Raw genomic sequence first — 23117 nt, forward strand, 5'->3', positions numbered from 1 at the left:
GCTGAGTGTTTCTGGTTTGATGCGATGGGTGCACAGCTCCTGCTTCCATCCTGGCCCTGAGCGGGGGCTTGCTGGAAGGAACTCCAAGGTGTGCCCTAAAAATACTGGGATGTTGTGCAGGGAAGGCAGCTGGGGATCCCCAGGGCTCTCTCATCCCCTTACTCTGTGTGCTGAAGGGTCTGGCATTGACTGCTATCTCTTGCTTTGTTCTGTGTCTGTGTTTTTTATAGTGGGTTTAGTGAACACGCTTCCCTTCAAGTTTTTTTCCTGTTGGCATGACAGTGAAGTAAAGAGATGTGGATAAAATGCAGCTGTTCCTTCCAAAGCATATGTCTGTGCACAGGAGAACTTGAGGTTACAGCAAAGCACGGCAAGCTCTACAAAACACTGGTGCTATAGTATAACTTCTGTTGAGCAGCAGTTGTTGATTGTGTTCAGCTGGCTGAGGAGACAGCAGTTAGCATCAAGCAGCAAAAAAAAAAAAAAAAAAAAAAAAAAAAATCCTAAAAAAACAATCCAAGTGAAAGCTAATTGCTTCCAAAAAAAAAAAAAAATTGGGCATATGTATGAGATTGGCTGGGAGTATTTATTATTGCTCTTTATTTAGTATTGTTATTGTTATTATTATTTTTGCTGAGAAAACAATCAATTTACATTTAGTGAATCTTTTAGTGAATGTGTTTCCCCTTGATTCTCAAAAAGCTCGCAGTCTTTAACAAATTATGTGTGCGTGTGTATAGGTTAAAAAAAAAAGAGATAGCACGTTCACTTGAGGATGCAGTTTATACATTCAGGCTGTAATAGCCAGGCAGTCTCAGGTAGCTTGTAAAAGTGGCATAAATATCTCATGAACAGAAGTTAAGAAGTTTCAACTCTTGAGACTGCAGAACTCCATGTGACCAGGATGGATTGGTGTGTGACAAGCTGAAGAAATGGGCCTTCTGGCTTTAGCTAACTTCTCAGGATTGGCTAGTGAGTGTTCCGTAAAGAGTCTTCCTGCTCTTGGGAGTTAGACGTTTCAGGTTGAAACTTAGTTAACATTAACTAATTTCAAGAGAAGAGAGGACTGTTGCTATCTCTGCTGAACGCCGGATGTACAGCTAGAGCAGAAATAATCACATCTCCTAAAGGCTACATGCTGCAGCTCAGTAAGCTTCCATTAAAGCCACCTTTTCTCATAAACAGCTTTTTCTTCCCTGACTTCTCCTTCCTGAAGGCTTGGTTAAGAAGGATACTATGCAGCACAACTCATCAGACTCAGTTTCTCAGAAGAGAACATGACGTGCTCCAGAAAGAAGGGCAAAAGCTCCTTGGTTTCCTCAGAGAGGCTTTCCATTGCCGCCGGCGTGTTCACCCCACCTCCTCCATGACTGCTTGCACACTGCAAAGCCCAAGTTCCCTCTGCACAGAGGGGAGCCTAACGTGCCATTGAAGCCAGCTGCCTTTCCCCTGGATGAAGGGTCAGGGATCCAGCAAAAGTTCTCCCTACAGACTGGTTTTCACTCTGGGCAATAGCACAGAAGCCCCTGGTCGCTGTCAGTAGCATTGTATTCCTGGAGACCTCTGTGACCTGTAAGTACCTCTTGGCAGGTGAGGGGAAAGGGAACATGCCTTGTGATGTTGTGGTGAGTCAAAGCAGTGGTGAGAACAGCCCTTCAAGTTTTTAACATCCTGGGTAATGTGTCAGCCAGCTAACCTGATCTAAGTAGTGGTTGCCTGCTAAACCCAGGCTGTCTTCAGAGCCTCAGAGCTGGGGGTGCTGGCTGTTTTAAGGCTTTGGCACAGAGTTACTTGTTTATCCTAGGAAAGAGAGGTTGAGACCCAAATGACAAAAGCATTCCTCATGGTGTTTTTGTTGTATAGTGGTTTCTGATAGCCAGAAACAGCCCTGAGTAGAGTACTGTTGTTTCACATATGGCTAGAAAAGCATATAGCTTTCTCCAAGGACACTAGTGTTGCCAAGTTACCCAGCTCCAAGTCACTCTCCTGCAGAGCACTGAATATGGGACCATACACAGAAATCACTGCTAAACTGAAGGCAATACAAAATAAGAGCTGTGTGTTTAGCAGTGCGTCATGGAGACATGTAGCAATGTTTTCTCAGAACTCACGTTGGCTTAAGTAGTATCAAAGAGGAGTTCAGCCTGTGGTTACAACCTATGCCAGGGGTTCCCAGGTTTATGTTGCACAGGCAGCAGCAATAGCAACCATGGGCATGAGCAGCGGTCATTGTTATCATTGCTGGAGTCAAGGGTGGATCAAGAGACAGTGGTCTCTGCAAATGTGCTGCTTCATGCATTTAGGAAGGCGTGCCTCCAGTTTCTTCTGTGTACCCTCTGGTCATGTGCTTTTGCAATCCTCAAGCTATCATAGCCCTCCCCAGTGGGACCCCTGCTCTCTGTCCTGAGTCAAGACCTGCACTTCACCCTTGCATTTACTGAACCCCATCTCTATCAACATTCCCTGTGCTCATGGAGATGTTTGCACCAGGACCGGGGCAGTTCTTCCTTCAGTGACTTCAGTACCACAGCTTAGGTGCTCATAAACACATTAAGATCTCTGCTCTTTGGGAGGGCATTTCTTTCCCTGCAATGGCTGGATCCAGGGGAGGGATGTTGCCTGATAATAATAATAATAATAATATAAAAAAAGCACTGAGGATTTTACACAGACCCTTTGAGGTAAGATTAACTCAGGACATCGGTCCATTGCTGAGAGGCACTAACCACTGACTGCCAGAAATACACTCTTTGTAAACTGCACTGAGTTAGTAAAAAATTAATGGAGTATCAAAATAGGCAAGGTTTGGATGAACTATCATTTGTATATGGAAAAGCTGGTGATGAATGAGAAACTTCAAAATAAATTAAGCTGTGTTGCCTTTTTTTCTATTGTTTCTAGTGCCATTTTGTTCTTCAGCAGCTTGATTAGGACTATACAGGTGAGCTGACTCCAGAATTGAAATAGAACAGTGGGCAGACACTAATGCAGACCTTATAACAGCTCTTATAGCTTGCTTGTGTTTAACCAAGCTAAGGACAATTTCAGTGAGGGCATTTAAATATTTTCAGAAAATACAGAAAAGCAATTGCATTTTAAACAGGAAGGTCCCCTTGCCTTTTTGCTAGGGCAAGACCAGGTCTTTTCAGGTGATCTACATCTGAAATGTGGTCTCTTAACAGCTGCTGGTGCACAGGTGACCAGGCTTGAGGAAAGTACTTGAGTGAAGACCTGTTTGCTGCAACACAGGCTCCTCAGAAAAACACTTTGCAGCTTCACAGTACCATGGGATGAGCATCTCGGCTGTTTCTGTGATGAAGCAATCCTCATCTAATCTTCCTGAAGCTGCTCACGGGGCACGATGCTCAGCAGTCCCACTTCCAAGGACAGAGTAGTGGAATATTGTTCCCAATTTTCTTTTTCATCCTTGTAAGGCTACCTTTGCTAACGAAGGCAACCAAGCCAGAGAAAAGCAATGTTTTAGTAACTGGAGGGTAAATGGCAAGCCAAAAGAACATGAAGATCTGAACTGAAGCCTAACAGATAAAGGGTCTATATACTGTGGGGTGTGCTCTGTGAGAGAATGAATACAGCTTCTGCAGTACATAATTACTCGCAGAGAGAATCGGATGCTTTATCTTCTGCTGTACTTAACTGTGGCGAATTAAAGCAACCAGGGAAAGTCCCACCTCTGGGCGCTGTGGTTTTGATAGTTTAGAGTCAGACTACAGTGTCACCAAACATGGCCTTATTTCTCCACTTTCATTGTTAGTTTAAAAGAAAAAGCAACAACCATACGAAAAAAATCCCACAAAGCCACTTGAGAATAGTTATTGATTCAGTTAAAAACAATTGTATGGTTCCATATTATTGCCTAGATTGCCTGTGAGTGTGGCCTGCCATTTGGAAGCCAAGTAAGGAAGCCAGGACATCAGAGAGCCCTAGGCATATTCCGTGATCTTTGCTGTATTATTTAGGACTTGCCTTTGGGAATTCTTGTGCGAAAATGGGAAGATAGGAGAGAGAGGACTGGGGAAAACAAAGAAGTCGATGTCCCAGCTCAAGATAAGCCTTCGGAAGAACGTCTTCTTTGGTTATGCATAATGAGTTTTTGTTTGTTTTTCACTTTGAAGTCTTGGGTACTGTCAGATGTGTGTGAGGAACTGCCTGGATCATAGCGTTGCTCCTTTGTCAAAGCAAATTAAGAGGGCAATTTTGAGTTAAACTTATTTTTGTGGTTAATTCTGAATACCTAGACTTAAATGTCAAACCAGTAATTTACCCAGTGAGATTCCAAACTCATTTTCTCTCTGCCTGTTCCTACTGTTCTCCACTACCAGAAAATGAAGTTCTTCAGGGAATAACCATGACAAATCACTTCCTGCTGTGACGCAGGAGGATCTGGGTTTCTGAGAATACCTTGTGCCTCTGAAAAGAACAGGCCTGGAGCAAGAGGTGTAGGCAGAATGCACTTGGGCTGGGGCCAGAAGTGTTCCCACGGTGAGATCTGTGACAGCCCTGGTTTGCTGGGCCCAGACGTCTGACTTCAGCTGGGCACAGGAATCCCTTGCGGTTGGGGCTCAGCCTGGTTTTGGCTTTGTCCAGGGAAGTTCATTGAGGTGTCAGGAGGGAGCAATTTGACCAAACACCTAATGGAATGGTGAAAGAGGCAATTCCTTGTAGGGTGGCATGAGACATCGCTGGTCCTAGAAGCTAAAAAGCTGTTCATTATGCTTTGTTGTTCGTCTGACTCTTTTTCCATTGGGAGTGAAGGATTTCAGAGCTGGTTTGGAAGCCGGTGGTACCTTCATGATGGTCACCTTCATTAAAGAAGGTCTGAAGGAACATTTTTCCAGCTAGTAGTGTAACATAATTTACCCAAGGCTAAAGGACTTTTTGACTGCAGTTTGGTGAGTGTGTTACATGAATGCTAGAATCAGGCATTCTTTAAGAACACGGTGCATTGTTGAGAAAAGAACAGTGATTGTGCCCTCAGGAAAGAGGCGTCTTCGTAAAAGCCGATCATGGTTCAGTGGTGAAGACAGCATTAGGAGCAAAAAAGCAAAAGCAGTGCGGAAGGGGAGGGAGAATGGATAGCAGTTAATATAAATTAGAAATGAAGTGCAGAAAACTAGAAATAAAAAGGGAAATGTAAAATCATCCTGGGCTGCTATCTTCAAGGACATTAAAGAATTTAAACAATCTGCTTGAAACAGAAAATTGTGTAAGGCCTCTTTGAAATGGAAATGGTGCCATTGTTAATGAAGATGAAAATAAGTAGAAGCATTTAGCAAGTATTTCTGATCTGTTTGGACGGCAGCAGAATAATGTACTTGAATCACAGGAGGACAGTGCATTAATTTTTAAATTACTAGTCCGCCAGGAAAAGGTATTATAAAACAGTGATGAGGAACAAGTATTTCAGAAGGCGCTTGTTCAGATAACTCGCAGGTGAGAGCCCCAGCAGAGACAGTAAGAACACAGGTGGTTTGCAAGTGGCTCTTTTGAATGCTGGGACACGTAGGACACTGGGCTTCGGTACGCCAAAAGGGAAAGTGGATGGCTGGAGCAAAGCCATCATATGGAGAGTTCAGAGTGAAGGGCTTCTTCCCCGGTCACCGGGTATCTACAGGCTTAGGGTCCAGTCCTGACCTGGAGGATCCCTTGGTGCACCTGATGGGCTTAGGGTCTCTGAGGGCTGCTCCAGCACAGAGCAATGCTGCTGCTGTGGTAGGAACTGCTGTGTCGGAGCCTCTGAGGCTGGTAGGAGGCTCTGCATCCAGAATGGCCGTGAAGTGCTGCAGCTTTGAGATGGAAGGGAGCTGGCTGAGGTTTGAAGCCATCATCCCTCAAAGCAGTGTTGGTTTTGGATTAACTGCCAGGGGAAAGTGCCAGCTCATTGGTTTGCTTATATATTCTGCCCACCCGTACCTTGAACTCCTGTGTACTTAGGAATTAATTTCCTTGGGAAATGTTATGAATGGTGATGACAATGCTCGGGCTAATCCCCCTCGTGACCGACAGGGAAGGGAATGCAGAGGCTGTGCAGCACTGAGCCTGCCTACCTGCTAAAAATGGTGCGTTGGGTGCCGAGCCTCTGCGCTCACCGTGACATCACTCAGCTGTAGGGCTTGGGTCCTCCAGAAGCAGTGTGCCTACGAGCTGAGGGAGTTCTCCCATCTTTGCACCCTCCTCCAAGTAAGGAGGATTTAGAAGATTAAGTAGAGAAAAGACTGCATGCTGGCTGTGCCTCCACTGGGGCACCACTGGGCTGGCTCATGCTTCCCAGCCCTGGAGCTCCTTACTGCTGGAACGTCTGCAGCAGGGAGAAGCCTGCTGGAAGGAGCAGCGTGCCTTTGGGGAGGGAAGAAGGCAAGGCCAAGGGTGAGGTATTCAGTTAGTTCTCATGCTGATGCAGCATTAAATTGCATGGCAGAAAATATTTACCACCTACGGTCCTGTGCAGCCCCCAGCTCTTCCACCAGCTCTGTCTCACAGCTCTGCCCTGCCTTCATGGCAGCCCTGCTGCCCTTGGCTTGAGAGGGCTCACCACACCAGCAGAAGTGGTAATTCTGCTTCATTTGTTAATATTGGCTTGATAGGAAGGTAACTTGGCTTTTCTTAAAACACTGGAGCCACTTGTGCATTTCCTTGAATTGCATTTGACGTGTATTTTTCAAATGCACTTATGTCTCCAGTGACTGTTTCATAATTTAAGAATAAATGGTTTCTTCTCATTTTATTTCTAGGAAATACTCCTATCTGTGAATCTCAGAGAGGCTTCTGGGTTGTTAGGCTGACTTCAAGGTTTCTGCAGTCTTTGCTCTTTGCCATTAGCATTATTATTAGTCACTGTTTGCTATGAATAAGATACTGGGCCCAGTATGTTTTTTTCCTGCTGTCAGGCTGGTATCTTGAATAATGATGTGAAAGCAATATTCATTATTAGATTATTGGAGGAAATGGAGATAGAAATGGGATTCAAAATGGAGTTATTAATATTAATGGCAGCTTTATTATGCCATAATGTTTTGTAGAACCGCATTGAGAAGGTTCTGCACCAAACAGGACATACTTTCCTTTTATAATCGATTCTAAATACCAGGAGCACAGAGTGAGTAATTCCAAATTCGGAGCACAGCGCTGCGGGAGGAGCCAGCTGTCCCTTCCCTCCCAGCTGCCTCTCTTCGGGGTGAATTGCAGTCACAGCAGCTGCCTTATGCTGCTGTTAGCTGGTGCCCATATCCTATTTCTCCCTTTATTTTCCCCCCTTCCCTGTCCTCTCTTCACCTACTGCTGCCCGCACTAGCCGGGGATGAGAACGCAATGTGTGAAAGCACTGAGGGGCTCAGGGTTTTGCCTTGCCTGTCCTGCTCTGGTGGAGATCCCACATAATGCAGGAGAAACTTGCCAAGAGGAGTCAATGTGGGAAGTAAACTCAACTTGAAGACTTCTTTGGCAAAAGCCATTAGGAGGACGTTCCCAGGGCCCTGCTCTGTGCATGACAGGCTGTTCGCTGTGAGGTGTGAGCAGGAGAGGTGTGAATGTACGGCTGACCTCTCCAAGAGATTGCCAAAGCTAGGAAGTGCAGCTCCAAGATGAATTTTAGACGGCCTTCCTCCAACTTAGCACTTCATCAGTGTCTGTGCAGGGTCCTGACTGACACTGCGAGGTTTGTGGTGCTGACATTGTAGAAATACATAGAAACGAAGCTTGCATTCATTCACCGTCAGCTGCAAGCTTTGGCAGCTTCTGAAGTATTACAACACTTCTTAAATGTCTATTTCTGCCTACAGAATATTTTCTTTGTCGTATTCCTCTGGCAGTTCTTTGGTTAGAATGAGGAAAGGGGATTTTCCTAGTAGTAATATGAAAACTGGTGACAGATAACTTTTTTTTTTAACTTTCTATTCATCCTTACAGTGAAAAATAGATTTAAAAAGTAGCTTAAGAAGATTTTTTTTTTTATCATGGCAGTCCCCACTGTCAGTACAAGCTGGGGGATGAAAGGATGGAGCACAGCCATGCCAAAATGGACTTGGGGGTGCTGCTGGATGGCAGCTGGACATGAGCCAGCACTGTGCCCTCGCAGCCCAGCAAGCCAACTGTGTCCTGGGCTGCACCGAAAGCAGAGCAGCCAGCAGGGCAGGGAGGGGATCCTGCTCCTCTGCTCTGCGCTGTGACACCTCACCTGGAGTGCTGTGTCCAGATGTGGAGTCCTCAGCACAGGAGAGACATGGATCTCTTGGAGCGTGTCCAGAGGAGGGCCATGAAAATGACCCAAGGGGTGGAACACCTCCCTGCGAGGGCAGGCTGAGAGCTGGGGCTCTGCAGCATGGAGAAGAGAACGCTGTGTGGAGACATGAGAGCAGCCTGTCAGTATCTAAAGGGGAGCTACAGGAAAGAAGGGGACAGACTCTTTAGCTGGGTCTGTTGTGACAGGTCAAGGGGAAATGGTTTCGAACTGAAGAGGAGGCATTTAGATTGGATATAATGAAAAAGTTCTTTACAATAAGGGTAGTGAAGTACTGGCACAGGTTGCCCAAAGGGGAGGTGGAAGCCCCATCCCTGGGGACACTCAAGGTCAGACTGGATGAGGCTCTAAGCACTTGATTGAGTTGTCGGTGTCCCTTTTTGTTGCTAGATGGCCATTAAAGATCCCTTCCAACTCAAATGATTCTAAGATAAGGAGAGGACAGAAAATGGAGACCTCTCATTTATCTTGTGAGACCCACCAGAAATGAACTTGAAGGAAAGCAGTGCTGTGGGCTCCTGCCTCCTCTTCTTGCTTTGCTGTTTGGTGCTGTTGCACTCTGGGCGTTGCCCATCATATGCATTTTGCAGACTGGATGCTGGATCTGTCTTTCGGTCACTCCCTTCTTTACCTGCTGTTGCTCACCAAAGTCATGGACAGAAACAGGGCTGTGACCTGTCATTTCCCCATCCATGGAAGACGGGAGCCGGGGGCATTCTTGCAGCACAGTGATTTACAGATCTCCAGAGCTGCAGTTCCTCAGTAATTCCTTGTACGTGGGCTGCGCCCTATGGAGTGTTGTGTGCGATCCCTGGGCTGAGTCTCTCTGTGGCCACACTGAATTCAAACAACAGTACATTCAGTTGGCCAGAGTGCGTGTTTGGACTTCAAACTCATGGTGGTTTCCTTCTGTCCTTCTGGGCTGATTACCACGCATTCCTTTCTTTTAATTTCAGCCCTCTGCAGTTCTGGGAAAAGGTCCTTGATTAAGTACTGAGAAACCGGTCTATTTGCGAGTCTAATTTGGTTGCTTCAGTTACATTACTGTATGCTAAATATAGGAAAGCACAGAGCAAATCCCAGTTCCTGGGCTGAACAGGGTGTTCAAAAGCCTTGTTCAAATTTAAACGGTGTGGCTTGGGCCTCAGTTTAATTAGAGCTAACGAGCCAGTTTCTCACATAATGTAAATCAGCACGTCTATGTTGATTTATGGGCGAGTAGCTGTTTCATACAGCTAAAAATGAGTGCAGTGCCCAACTCTTGGCTTCTTGCTCCTGGTTGAAGGCACCAAAGACAAATGGCACTTTGTGCTGGCAGGTTTAGAAATCTCAGAGGGACAGCAGAGTGCTTCGGTCTCACAGCTGGTGTCTGAGAACCTAGAGATCAGCAAGTGGAAGGGGTTCGAAGCCTGAAAGCTGGTCTTGTAGTTTGCTGCAGACTCTGCATTGCATTCTGTGCTATTCCTAATGTTTGTGCTTGTCTGTTTGTTGTTTTTTTTTTTTTTGTAATCCTGAAATCCACAGAAGATAATGAGGAAGTCTGCTTGTCTTCTAAGCATGTGCCTGCAGCCTTGGCATTGAGGGAACTTCAGACTCCTGTATAATCATGCGGAACTACATTTTTTTTCTGTTCAGCAGGTGGGGAAAAGAAAAAAGCACCAAAAAAAAAAACAGTAAGCCACAGCATTTTAAGTGTATGTAACACTTGTAATAGGTGAGAGACTGATTGTGCTGGAGGCAAGTCTTATCTGTGGCACAGCCACATATCTCAGAGAACAGCTTCTCCTGCAGTGCCTTAGTGGCAGCAAGCCATGGCCCTGGCCTGGGGCGACCACGGGTAGGGCTGAGCTGTGGCATGACCCTTCTGTCCTCTGCCCGCTGGCCAAGCTGCACCCAGCATGGGGCCCACCACCACGGCACATGTGGGCTTGCATTGGTTTTTCATCTGGATGAAAGATGGTGCAAATTCTCATCCAGCTTTGCTGCTGACTGCAAGGTTTGCAGCAGGCTTTCTCCCTCTGTTCCCCGCTCAGCGCTGCTGCCTTGCATTTCAAGAGCAGCTTGTGGGGAACCATGAAGCCAGCTCTGACTGAATCCTGTTTTCCTTTTTTTTTGTGTGTACCTTGAGGCTGTCCTTGCATTCCTCGCAGCTGGTGGCTGCTCTGGTTCCCTGAATCTCATTCAGAGTGCTGCACCTACAAGCCAGATGCTTGTCATCTCTAAAAGATGTTTGTTTCCATGGAAGAATAGCAGTGAGATGACTGTCTGCTCCCTTCACAGTCAGCCAGGCTGGGAGAGGTCCAAGTATCCAATCAGCCCTTGGAATTCATATTGCATGAAGATAAAGTAGCCAAAAATAGTTTCCATGGACTGGATGGTTCTGTAGCTTTCTGTGTTTATCTAGCAAAAATGTTAGGAAGTACAGTAGGTCATGCACTAAACTGAGCAAAATCATGGGGCACATCTGAGCTCGTGAAGATGAGCTTATCATTTATTTATTTGATTTACTTAACCTCTCTCTACTTGAAAATTGCCTGCAGTTTTCATGCATTGCTGTTACGTTTATTTGATAAAAGGAAAAACCAACGCAGCTGTACCCTGAGGAATTAGAGATGCTGAAAGAGGCTATTGGGGAGGGGAGGAGGGAGAGGCGAGCTTGCTCAGCTCTGCCAGAGCCTTATTTTTTCCTGCCTTCCAAGAACAAGGCTGTGTTCCATCCCCTGCCGCCCCCTCAGCTGGTGCTGGGAAGAGTAGCTGTGTTTAGCTCACTGTTCCTGGAAGTCACTGAGACACCGAGCATCGAGAAACCAGCATTTTCTGTAGCAGGATCTGTCTGAATGGAAAAGATGAGCTGATCTTCAGCCCTTGTTTGCTCGCCTGAGTTAACCCTCACTGCTCCAGAAGAAGCCGCATATGCTTTAGCTGTGATCTTTTGGAAGGGAACAAAGGCCACCTCCATTCATTGCAGCCAGGTGTTTGGAAGCCAGTCTGGCAGGTGATGTGGCACAGTACCCTCGATGTAACCCAGGTTCAATAGATTTATGCTGGGACCACCTTCTGTTCTTTAGTCCTGCCTTGCAGAACTGAAGCAGCAGCAGCTTTTCAGCCAGCTGACTGTGCCGGCGGCCGCCTCCTGCCCATGCTAAGGGAGGTGCCTTTTGGTATTCCAGGAAATACCCAGCCACAGGCTCCCCCAAAATCATCCTGATTAAAGTATGCCATGAGAGGGTAATTGCAGCATTGTGCTGGTGCACAAAATACTTGTCAGCGTGTGCTTCTAGTGACACATGAAGACTCCATGAGCCATAGGGCAAAGTCCCTTCCATTAAATGAAATCATTTACATGGGGGTCTGTGTTTGTTTTATGGATAGGAGGAGGAGCTTGCAGTTAATAATCCTGTTTGGCTTCTGGTTCTTGCTATGTGATTGGGACCGAGCACTGTTCTCTGGTGCCTTAGTGTAGCATAGGATGCAGTGACAGCGAGGGGTCCCCAGGCAGCGCTCTCTGGGAACACCAACTATCACTGGGTCACTGGAAACACACTGGCTCATTTGCTGCTTTCATCAGGCTGACTCAAAGCTGTTACTTCACAGCTGTGACTGTCTCAGCCATAGACCCAGTGCCAAATGTTATGAGTCTGATGGCTGCGGTGGCTCTGATGGGACCCAGAAAACAGCTTAAAGTGACCAGAATGTAACAGGTGTAGATCTTGTTGTTGCTATTTCCATGGATGCAGTTAGCCAAAGAGCAGTCGAGAGGTCTTTCTGCTGTGATGTTTTTGGCTTTCCCTATTCAAGAGAGAAAGAAAATCCTTTTCTTTCCTTCTGTGCCTCAAATTGACTTAAATTTCCACTTGACATGGGTCATCAGGCTGCATTTGGTCAGGCTGGAGGTTTTACATTTGCAGTCCAGTTTGGAGGAGGTCTGCTTCCCTATTTCAGCTGCTCAGTACGTTCATCCAGGAAAGAAGTGAAACCCATTGTGAATGACAGCAGAGGCATCTGTAGAGGTGCACACAAAGGAGGAGAGAATGAGTGGGGCTTGGGAAACCCGGGATGTCAAGTTTGCTGTTTGTAAGCTGCCACTGGTTGCTGCACACGATGACCTGGCTTGATAAGACGGTTTTTGTGCCTAACCATAGTTTGTGGAAATAGTGATTCTCTGGGCACAGAAGGTGAAGGAAGAAAGGCTGAAGCACTAGGATCTTACAAGCCCATGCTTTCCCCCCATCCTGCCCCCGAAGGAGTTCACTGCTGCACAACTCCAGACTGCAGCAAAGAGGCAGCAGTGTGCAAGTCCTGTCCAAGAGTGTGCCCTCTTGGGAGGGAGCTGAGCGAATGACACTCCCTGCCTTCCCTCTCTCTCTTCCATGGGAGCACTGTAACTTGCTTGCTTGCCTGGATGAACAACAGCAGGGAGGTTTTCTGACTCCAGCATGTTTTCTGCAGAAGCGTAGCGGCGTGGTGCCAGAGGCTGCCTGCCACCTCAGCTGTGTTCAGCGGTGCTGAAGGTGCTGCCACTCGCGGTTCTCTGCTAGCGCTGCTCAGCCCTTCTCTTGCGTGTGGTCTCATTTTGGTTTGTGCAAATTCTTGCTGCAGCGTGGGAAGTTGCCAGAGCAGTGATGTTCGTGCTGCTGACGAGCCTGTAAAAGTTTTTTTTTTGACTGCCTCAGTTCTTGGAATTGATCTAGGCCAAGCAGCATCTTGAAAAACAGTAACTAGAAAAATACTCTTCCACCTAATGCTTTGCTATTAGCACAGGTTCAAAGGCAAAACCAGAGCCACTGCAAAAGAGTGCAGGCATCCTGTGCGGTGAGGAGCTGTCAGCAGCTGAGTCAGGCTCACAGAACATTGTTGAAACAAAAGCCCTGCTGGACACAGCCTTGGCCTTGTACCAAGCCCAGAAGATGGGAGAGTGCTTACAGGGGGCAGAATGACTAACTCATGCTTACAAAGCATGATACCAAGCTTCTGCCCTTGCACTGTGGCCTTACAGATAAACACACAGAGGAACATAATATCATTGTCCTATTTCTAAGTAACAGACTGATTGCAGCAAAGTAAGGAGGTGCAGTATATGGTCTCATTGTGCCTGTGATAACCGTCACAAAATCTGGCAAAGCTTTCCTGCTAATTGGTTTTCCAAAAGCCTTGAGTTTTCACAGCTGAAGAATAAGAACTTTCCTTTATTTGGGTTTTTATGATAAAAATGTTGCTGCTATCACTAGAAGCATCAGGATCAGGCTGCCTGCTCCCCAGCACGCAGTTCTTCCTAGGCTTGGGGACCTAGGACATTAGGTCACATGAGCTGTGACATTTGTCCTAGAAATACCAGCCACGAAACTAAAAGTACTCATTATTATTTCCATTACAGAGCCATTTAGCATTTTGCGGTCTGGGATGCATTTAACATTACAGGCATATACTGTCCAGCAGCCCACACCCAGAAGCCTTGCATCCAATACCAGGGAGGCAGGCACAGGGAGAAGAGAGACCAGGAGCCTGGGGACATGCAGTGGTTTGTCCCAGAATAGCCAGCAGGTCGAGGCAGAAATGCAAACAGACTTTGGGGCTTCTGAGTCTCAGCCAGCACCTTTGCTGCACTGCAGTTGGGGGTAGAAGTCAGAAATGGATGGTGCGGTCACTTCGGGCTCGTAACCCAAACCAGCAGTGTGACAGATTTGCAGCTGAAAGGTGGTGTGGTATTTGTAGTGTGCACACTCAGGACTCTGAAACAGTGCTTGAAATACAGTTTCATTATTCTTCAAACAGACAAACCCTCTGTGTTCAAGTGTGAAGCTTTTCTGAGAAGAGCAGAGCAGTCCCTTCTTAAGAGTGCATTTTCTGTAGAAAGAGGCCTGCATTTCCCTAACTCATGCCTTGTTCTTTGGTAGCTTGGTGGCTTTTGACACTGAGCAGTTGGGCCGGGACCCCTCCTGACTGTGCAGCAGGATTTTTTGAAGAGCCATGCATGCTTCCAGTATGTGTGCATGCCAGTCCTGTCCATCTTGGGACAGTGAATGCCTCCTTCTCAGTTCATCATGAGCAGCTACAGCATATGTTCAGGAGCAATGTAGTAGGCATGGTTCTGTCTCCAGGGAGCAGCAGGCGGGAGCCATGGAAGCCCAGCCAGCATACGTGTTTTGTGCAGTAGAAATTTCCAGAAGTATCCTGAGGTGCTTTTGCCCCAGCTGCTGTATGGACACAGGCAAAGTGCTGGGCACTGCCCAGGTGCTGGTGGGAGGCGGTGTGAGCGCTGGCGCTGCTTCGGCCTGCGTTCCTGGTAGGGAGCCGGTCCTGGATGGCTCACAGAGGGCTGTGTTGCCATGTTCCAGCTGCCTGCTCTAGGGCTCCGTGTGTTTTTCAGTAGTGGCCCTTATGCCAATGAATGGAGACCCCAGTATGAACACTTTGGCTCCGGTGGGTACTGAGAACTCAGAACGGAGGGCTGCCTCTTTCCCTCAGCACAGTACTGCTTGTGTTTCTCTGCTCTCTCAGATCCTGCAGCATTTTGATTTTTCTGTACCTTCCTCATCACTCTGAAGTGACTCTCCCTGTGATCTTCTCTCCATTGTCTCTCTCCTCACCTTGCTCTTTTTTCAGGCTTCCCTTGCTTGACCGGGCTTCTTTGCCCCACTGTTGCTTACCTCCATCTGCCCCTGACCAGCCCACCTGACCGCGCACCGCCTCTTCCCTTCCTATCACCACCACCTTTGCCCTCCTTTCCTTCTCAAATTCCCTCCTCTCTGCTTTTTAGCTGGCTCCTCTGTGGTTTTCAAACACTGCGGTCCCGACTCTCTCCAAAAGAAGAACAAATAGACTAAACAAGAGTTTTCTGCCAGGTCCTTGCTGTGCTCTCGATAAGCTCGGTGCTTCTGTAGCTCCTCACTCTGTCAGCTCGGGCAGGCAGCCCAGCATCCCCCCTCCCACATGCTGAGCTCACAGGGAGCTGTCACACTTTATTCTAAGAAATCAGCTAATGTACAGTACTCAGCAGAGGCACCCCTCCCCTGGGAGGATCAGCAGAATTAGGATGTGCAGCAAGCTATCTTGGGGATTGCACAATCTTATCACCTCCTCCAGGGCTCTGGGGAGCTGCAAGCACCGTGCGCTCTGACTCACACTTCCCCTGCGATGGCTGCAGGTTTCCTGACTCACTTCCTCCCAGGACTTCTGTTTCCTTACTTCTCTACGGCAACATCTCGAGCAAAAATAAATGAGACAGAGATGGAGCAGTCAAGGCAGCCCTGAGCTGCCTGCGCTCAGTCCCTCCTGTCCTGTTTTGGGATGGGTGTGGTGGGTGTCACAGCAGCTGGACACACAGGAGCTGCTCAGTTCTGGGAAGGGTGGGAGTTTTATTTGGCTACGTGACCATTTGGTGTGGTGTGAGAAATACTCCCCCCATGTCTACAAATGAAGTGACACGAGTGGGGCCCCTGGGTGACACATGGCCTGCTCCTGTGCTGTCCAAGTGTGGGATGCAGAGCACGGGTGGGAGCTGGGAGAGTGTAAGTGGGCACAGCACGGCTCCTGCCCTGCAGCCAGCTGCCTGCTGAAGGCAGATCTTTCGGTGGCCATCGTGGTCTTGAGAACTGTTTCTGCCTCCCTGCAGGTTCCTACTGTGTTTTATTTGAGCCTCTGCCTTGATCATTCTCTCCCATTGGGAGATAAAAGTCTATAATTTTCTTTTTCAGAAAAGATGATTCCCAGCCCTTGTAGTGACAAGGGAGAGCCTGGAAAGGATGACTTCCTCCAGACTCAGCAGCCTAAGGGCCCAAAGCAGCCCCCGCAGCCACTCTGCCCTGACACCCCTTTCAGCCTATTGATTCCAGAGACGTGGCGCAGGGTTCAGCACATTGAGATGAGACCTGTGCCACTCACCTGGATGAAGCAGGTGGGCCCTGCTGAGTTACTGGAATAGCTGTCTCTTCAATACCGGGACGTAGTTTTCCTGCATCACCGCCTGATTTTAGACAGCGCTGTGTGACATAAATTAACTTCACATTGCTAGTCATCCCTGAGGCTCAATTCTTTCAAGCCTTTATATTAGAAGTGTCTGCATGAGGCCATATGAAGTCCTGTGTATCTCCCCAGTGACCCCACAGGCAGTGCGTGTTTCTGGGGCACGCTGCCAGAGAGCCGCAGCCCGGCCTGGCGTCACACTTGCATGCAGGGCCCAGCTTGGCACAGCAGCTGGCAGGGCCCTGTCGCAGCACCAGGCATCACCCCTGGGCCTGCACTCAACAAATCACCCGCCCTGCTCACCAGAGGGCCAGCAAAAGGGAGCAGGCCTCTCCCTGGTGTTCAGTGGGACTTCCTGGAAGCACTACGAGGAGCTTCCAAGAGCTGAAACACGACACACGGTTCTGTGCATGTGTGCTTGGAGTCTGGCTGAAAGGCAGAGGGAGTGTGGCTCCGTGGGCCTCACTGAGCCTCCCCCTCGCAGCTGTGCCATGCAGCATTGGGTTGGCTGGGCTTGGATAGGGTGTCCCAGGGACTGGACACAGGCTGGCTCTTTGGGAAATGTGGCTTTCTGTGCAGGACAGACGTGATGTAGGGAGAGCAGGCTTTGCTGGGATGCAGGTAGCTTGCTTTCTCTGCTTCAAAAATTAATGCTTTACTAGGAATGAAGCACCTCGAGTCTTGAGTTTTCTGTCCCTCTGACAGAAAATGATGAAAAGGATGATGGAAAGGTCTTTTTTCATATTTCTTTTCCGCTAGCAGAAGCATACGCTGCTCATCTCGTTACTACTAATAGCCCAGGAATGCTGCATCCCAGCAGCCATGGCCCTGTGCCTCACCTAGCAGATAACAGCCCTGTTTTGCACTCTGTTACAGACACATGAAGCCAGTGGCAGTACTCATGCAAAAGTAATGAGATTAAGCACTAGTTTGAGAATCCTGAAAACAGGGAAGATATGGATGGTCCCCAGCTTTAAGCTTTCAAAAGGGAAGAAAAGGAGAACCTGCAGCCCAGCCATGTGTGGAAGGGCCTTGGACTGATGGAACCGAGGGAGGTGGGCCCAGCAGTCTGGGCAGCGGGGGAACAGGAGGGCCCCACCGGGGAACAGCTTAGCAAGTGTCAGGTTTGCTGCTGTCAGAGAGAAGCATTGTGAAGGTGGTCAGATCTTAACGCTGAGCATGTGAGAAGGCTGGCATCCACTCTCGGAAACACGCGGCAGCTGATTACCAGCCCTGTTTTTTCTTTTGTGTATTATATGACTGTGTTTTTCCATTTCTTCTTGACCTCTATTCATTTACCTGAATTCTTTGGCCTTTAAACAAAGAATCTATGGGATATAATAGAGTATTGATTTATATTAGAGGTGTCATAATCTTACGGCAACTGTTCCGGCTGCATCCTTAATAGCCTCTTTAGCAGGAGAAACCTGCCCTGGCAGTGCCTGCTCTCTCTCCACTGTGTTCCAGGGCAGCCTGTGTCTGGGAAAGCCACAGAATGGTTGTACATGCCCAAAGCATTGTGATCTCTCTGCTAACCTGGGGAAGCCACCAGTTTGGCTGTAGCAGGTTCAGAGGGGCAGACATTTCCTAATGACACCTGGCCTCGTTCTTCTTGCCATTCTGAAATCCTGTGCATCTGAGCACTGTCTTGAGTGCTGGGAGATTTTCTTCCTGTCTCTCTGAGGATTTTCTCCAAATATACCTGTTAGTTCCAAAGCAGATGTACAGTCTTGTCTCATGTGTATGGAAAGAGTCTTCGCTCGGCAGATCTTGCTATCTAAATAATGCAAGATAAAACCACAAAAGATAAAACACAGTACAAGTTGATGGGAAGGTTAGTGAGAGGGCAATTTAGGCATAAAACAGTTTAGATATATTGAACTCTATTTTCTTTCCACTGGAAGGGCTGGAATTGGTACTGCGGGGAGAGGGCCTTCCTTGGAGGCTTGTGGTGAGTGCAGCTCTGGGCACAGCAGAGCCCTCTGCCTTGCTGCTTCCACGCCGCAGTCTGCTCGGCCTGCGAAGGGAAGGTCTGTGCAACAAACAAAAGGCAGCTTTGACGTCAAAACCTGGGACCGTTGCCCTGGCACTGGGAGGTGGAGCGCAGGAAGGAATCTGCCTCTAATAGGCTCTGGACTGGAGTGCACTTTGGCAGAGGGACAGCTACTACCCCTTCTTTCCAGGAATAATATTGTTTATTTCTATCTCACTCTCTCTGGCTAAAGTTACCCTTCTCAGGTTTCGCTTCACCTGTCTCCACCATAAAGTCATCAGGGCCAGGAAAATTCCAGTCCGCAGAACTCCCCATCCTCCATGCCCTCTTCCCTGAAGAGCTGCACGGCGTACTTTTTCTGTTTCCTTGCTTTAACAAGTTTGCAGCCACAACTTTCTCTTGTTGAAGGGTTTGCTGGTACAATTTAATAAATAAACGCATACATTTTGCTCTGTATACGCACACACATGTAGCACATTGCTCCTGCCTGCCAAGGAGCAATGACCTCTGCAGCTCTGTGTGCATGGAGCTCGCTCCCAGCAGCCGTACGTATCTGCCTTGCGCAAATGGCTCTGTCCTGCAGACAAAAGCGTTGTTCTGGGAAGTTTCAAAATGTTGCAACGCAACACAGCAACAACCTGAAGTTCAGTGGATTTGTTACGTGGTTTTGATTGGCTCTGGTTTTGTTAAGGAAAAAAAAAAAAAAAAGACACTATTTTTACATCAGTTTCAGGTTGCCAGCCTTTCTTGGGCAAACTTTAGACTGTTGAGTCATGAACTAAACCTTTAGTAAACTGCCCCGTATTTTCCTGTTTTATTCATCTTTCCTAGCTGTGCTGCTTGGGTCAGTGAATATTTGCCCCCTGTGCAGTGACCCTGCTCAGCACCACTGTATTCTGTGCAACCTTGGCATGCTGCTTTCCATCTTCTGCACAGAATGACAAAGGCCCTTTGGGTGCAGCAGTGTTTGGCTGTGTACAAGCCAGGAGGAGATGAACTTGTTGAGAAGCACTGGAAAGCATCACTCAGTAAATCAAATGCAAGTTGGTCTCAGTCTGATAAGTTGTAATCCCTGATCTCTGTTCTTCGGGTTGGCAGCAGGGAACAGCCTGTAGAGGAGCGTTCCCAGATCTCCATCAAGAGCTTCTGCTGCTCAGACATAGAGCTGTGGACTTTTTCAGCAGCTCTCAACACCTCTGAGATTTAAGATTATTAAAGTGCATTGCCATCGTTTTGTATACTCGTGTGATGTGAATGAGAAGTACTGAAAATAGAACTAAGAGGCATAATAGTAGTAAGGATGTAAGAGGAGAGCTTTTGGCTCTTCTTAGGTTTGATATTTTTGAGTTGAATTCACCCCTTTAAAATACTCCACTTCCTTTTTTCCATTCAGGGTCAGTTAATCCAGATTCTGCCTTTTCTTATACGAGTTCATTTGCTATGCTGGCAGTTGTTCAATTCCCCTCCCTCCTCAGAAGTCAAGTGTTAAAATCATGTAGATTATCTACGTCAAATAAAAAGTTTAAACAGAGTTCAGCAGTTCCTTGAGGGTGGTGGTTTGTTTTATTTTTTCCCCTAGCTCCTAGTACAAGCCTATTGCTCTCATCTCATGACATGCACTTGAGGATCTGCAGGTTTTCCAGCTTGGTTCAGAGCTGTCTCCACTTATCTGTACTTTTCTAATCCGAATTCCTCGCTGTACATGTTGCAAGAGTTTCTTTGTGTGTCATTCTACACAGAAGCCAGATCCTGAGAAGCAGCAAAAAACTTCTCCTTTAAAAACACATTTCCTCTTCCAATCAGCTGCCCCTGCTGCGTGGTTGGGGCTGGCACGTGGGTGATTCTGCTCTGGGCTGCTCTGGGTTCCTGGAGGAGCCTGTCTGCTGGCTGGAGGGAGCTCAAGGAAGGCAATGAGAGGGACCATCCTGCCAAAAAGCTGGTGGCAGATGAGTGCTAACTGAGAAGAATCGTAGAATGGCTTAGGTTGGAGGGGAACTTGAAGATCATCTAGTTCCAACCCCCCTGCTATGGGTGGGGTGACCAGCCACCAGATCAGGCTGCCCAGGATCCCACCCAACCTGGTCTTGAATTCATCCAGAGATGGAGCATCCACAACCTCTCCAGGCAACTTGTTCCAACACCTTACCGCCCTCTGAGTAAAAAATTTCTTCCTAACATCTAAGCTTGGTCTCCCCTCTTTTAGTTTAAAGCCATTCTCCCTTGTCCTATCATTGTCAGACTGTGAAAGAACAAGTTCTTGGATCCAGTTTTACTTCTCCAACCTTCCTGACAAAGGGAGGAGAAGGAACGTAACTTTCCAGCATCACACTGTTCCAGCTGCTGTTCCAGATAGGCACTGGCTCAACGTTTCCATGTTGAGCAACAACAAAGATGCTCCAGGATGGACCTAAATCATCTTAATGCTTATGCTGTGCTGTCTCACTCTTTTTACAGCTGCATTTTAATTATGGCTTATATTACATTGTTTCCTAGAGCTGTTGTCACCTCTTTAAGCTACATGTGGGAAGAGAAGGGACCACTCTGACATTTCAGCAGTGGAGGAAGGCAGAGTGGGGCACTGGAAACACAGAAAGGAATTGAAAGATGAGCGCACAACTGAGTGTTCCTGATAAATGGATTGGCAGGGAATTAATTAGCACTGGCACACTGTCATCACCGAGCACTGAAGCAATTTGCTTGGCTCAGGCTTTCAAGGTTTTCTGCACATGTCTTGGTCATAGAAACCCCACTGGCGAGCTGAAGATTGTTGCAGCAGAGGGGAGCTGCTGATAAATGGCACAGCTGCCCAGCTTGATAGGTGCAGTTGTGGGATGAAGATGGGCAGTGGAGAATTTCTGAATATTGATAAAGGCAACTCCCAGCAATCAAAACTCTGTAGGGAAAGCAGCTCTCTGGGAAAAGGCTCTGCATTTTGTTAATGGGACAGAGGTAGTTGCCAGTGATGTGTGTAGAATGGAGCCCTGAGAGGTGACAGGAGTGGTTTGCTGCGAAAACGCAGCAGTGACTTAGCAGTGGCTGAAGAAGTTAAGGGAAAATGGGCTCGATCTGCTTGGACAGACTTTCAGTTAGTTCTGTGTGCAAGTGCTGAGAACCCCGAAGAAATAAAAGAAGGGATGGAGAACAGTAAAAAGGGGAAAGATGCTTTTTTTCTGTTGCATTTTTAATTATTATTTTTTTTAATCTTGAAGAGTTATGAAGTAAGGCAAGTGACTGTTTTAGAGGTGATTACATAGGAAGGCTGCTTGGAAGCATTTACCAGAGGTAAATGAGGAAGGAGTGCAGATAACTTGATATGTAAGTGGGATGAGGAGGAGTGTCACCTGTCCACCCCCACGCAAGGCATTGCAAAGCTCAGAGAAGCTGCAGCTTGTCATCTAGGGTAGTGTTGTCACCACTTCCGACGTAACGTAACTCAAAGCTTGCCATCAGTAAGCTTCCTCTAATTACTCATCTTCCATGAATCCTAGCAGTGATCCGTGGAAACCAACTTGTGAGGTCTGCGGCTTGAAAGACAGCTTGATGATGCCACTAGTGACATCCATGTGCATTTTGTCACATCTTTTCTCCCCTCCCTGTGTCAGAACGGGGCTCGGACTTGAGGGCAGTCAGGTCTGCTCTGCAGTGTGGTCACTGTGGGGTCAAAGTCAGTGCTGGTTTCTCCAGAGGCAGCATTGGTGGGACTTCAGCATCAGCTTGTGTCCTTCTTACCCAGCACGCTCTGACCTTCAGAGATGTCTCAGGTGGATTTTGGCTGCTTGTTCCCCACTTGGCTTTGCAGTTGTTCCTACTGGAAGAGTGTGACCTAGTTGTGGGCCAGTGTCAGACTCCCGATCCATTTCTGACTCCATGGCCACTGCAAACAGAGGGAGGTCACCAAATAGATCCTGGAGTTCAGGGATGGGGAGAGCAGGACAAGATTGCCTTTTGGATGCTTTGTGAGCTTGCCGACCTGCTTTTACAACCTGTGGCACAGGGTGAGTAGTACACGGCGTTCCAGCATGCTGAGGCTTCCAGATAAACTGTGCTGATAAGCCATGCTGGTGGGTTTTTTGGCTCCCATGGAAAAGACAGCATTGCACATGATTGCTTACAGCAGCTTCTACTCAGCTATTTAAAGTAGCCCAGTGACATAGTGGCCCCAGGTAAGTAGTCCATAAAAATAGTAATAAAAAATTGAAATTCTAGTAACAATTGGAGTTCTTCAGCACGGATCAATGTGAGTAGCTCCCTGCATGTGCCCGGCTTCTCAGGCACCGGGGGCTCAGGGCATTGTGTTCTGGGAACATCGTAATGGCCAGGTTTTAATGGTTTCTTCTTCTTCCTCTTTCCTTTAATAAACACATACATTTTAAAAAGCTGTTGGGAAGGATGCACAGTGACGCTGAATGCCTCCTCTCCTCCAAAAGCCCCCTTTCATGTATCTAAACAATAGTAAATATTGTTCATTGCGACTGTCATACTCGGTTTAAGATTGCGAAGGTGAAAGTCCATAGTAACCTTTCTGTGCTACCCAAATATTCTTCTTTGACCTTATAAAAGTCAAATAAACACACTGTATAGTGTGACCTTGTGGACAGGCCAGGAAAAACTGTAAATGGAGCAAGATTGTCACCTTTCATCGCAGTGCACAAGGATGAAGGTAAAATGTGTGCCATCAGAGCAGGGAAACCCTGTTAGCTTATTTACATTCCTTCACCTCCTAGTTTTTGTGCAGCCTGGTCTGTGTTTTCTGGCTATGATTTTCCAGTCGGAGAACTTCCTTCTGAAAACCCAGAGCCTGTCCATGGCCAGCTGCTGGGGAGCAGCCGGACTGGGTGCCGTGTTCTTTCTCCATCACCTTGGCACAGTTTTCCTGAAGCAAGAGAAACTGCTTGTGATTAGCCAAGA

The 23117-nt window shown here is 47.5% G+C and overlaps 1 protein-coding gene across 19 annotated transcripts in view; it reads left to right on the forward strand.

Annotated features, from left to right (window-relative positions):
• HEMK1 (HemK methyltransferase family member 1) overlaps positions 1 to 23117 on the forward strand; it is a 127093-nt gene that overhangs the window by 49258 nt on the left and 54718 nt on the right. For 4 of the 19 annotated variants that reach the window (XR_002442592.1, XR_002442593.1, XR_002442599.1 and 1 more), the window contains one exon: positions 1186 to 2889. The exons of 8 other annotated variants lie outside the window; for them this stretch is intronic. The gene's annotated coding sequence lies outside the window, so the exon portion shown is untranslated. Of the gene's footprint in view, positions 1 to 230; positions 2890 to 23117 lie in introns of those variants that run through there. 7 more of the 19 variants (XR_002442595.1, XR_002442598.1, XR_002442602.1 and 4 more) reach the window with 2 other exon arrangements.

The sequence above is a fragment of the Numida meleagris genome, chromosome 11 (assembly GCF_002078875.1).
Source record: "Numida meleagris isolate 19003 breed g44 Domestic line chromosome 11, NumMel1.0, whole genome shotgun sequence".
Lineage (NCBI taxonomy): Eukaryota > Metazoa > Chordata > Aves > Galliformes > Numididae > Numida > Numida meleagris.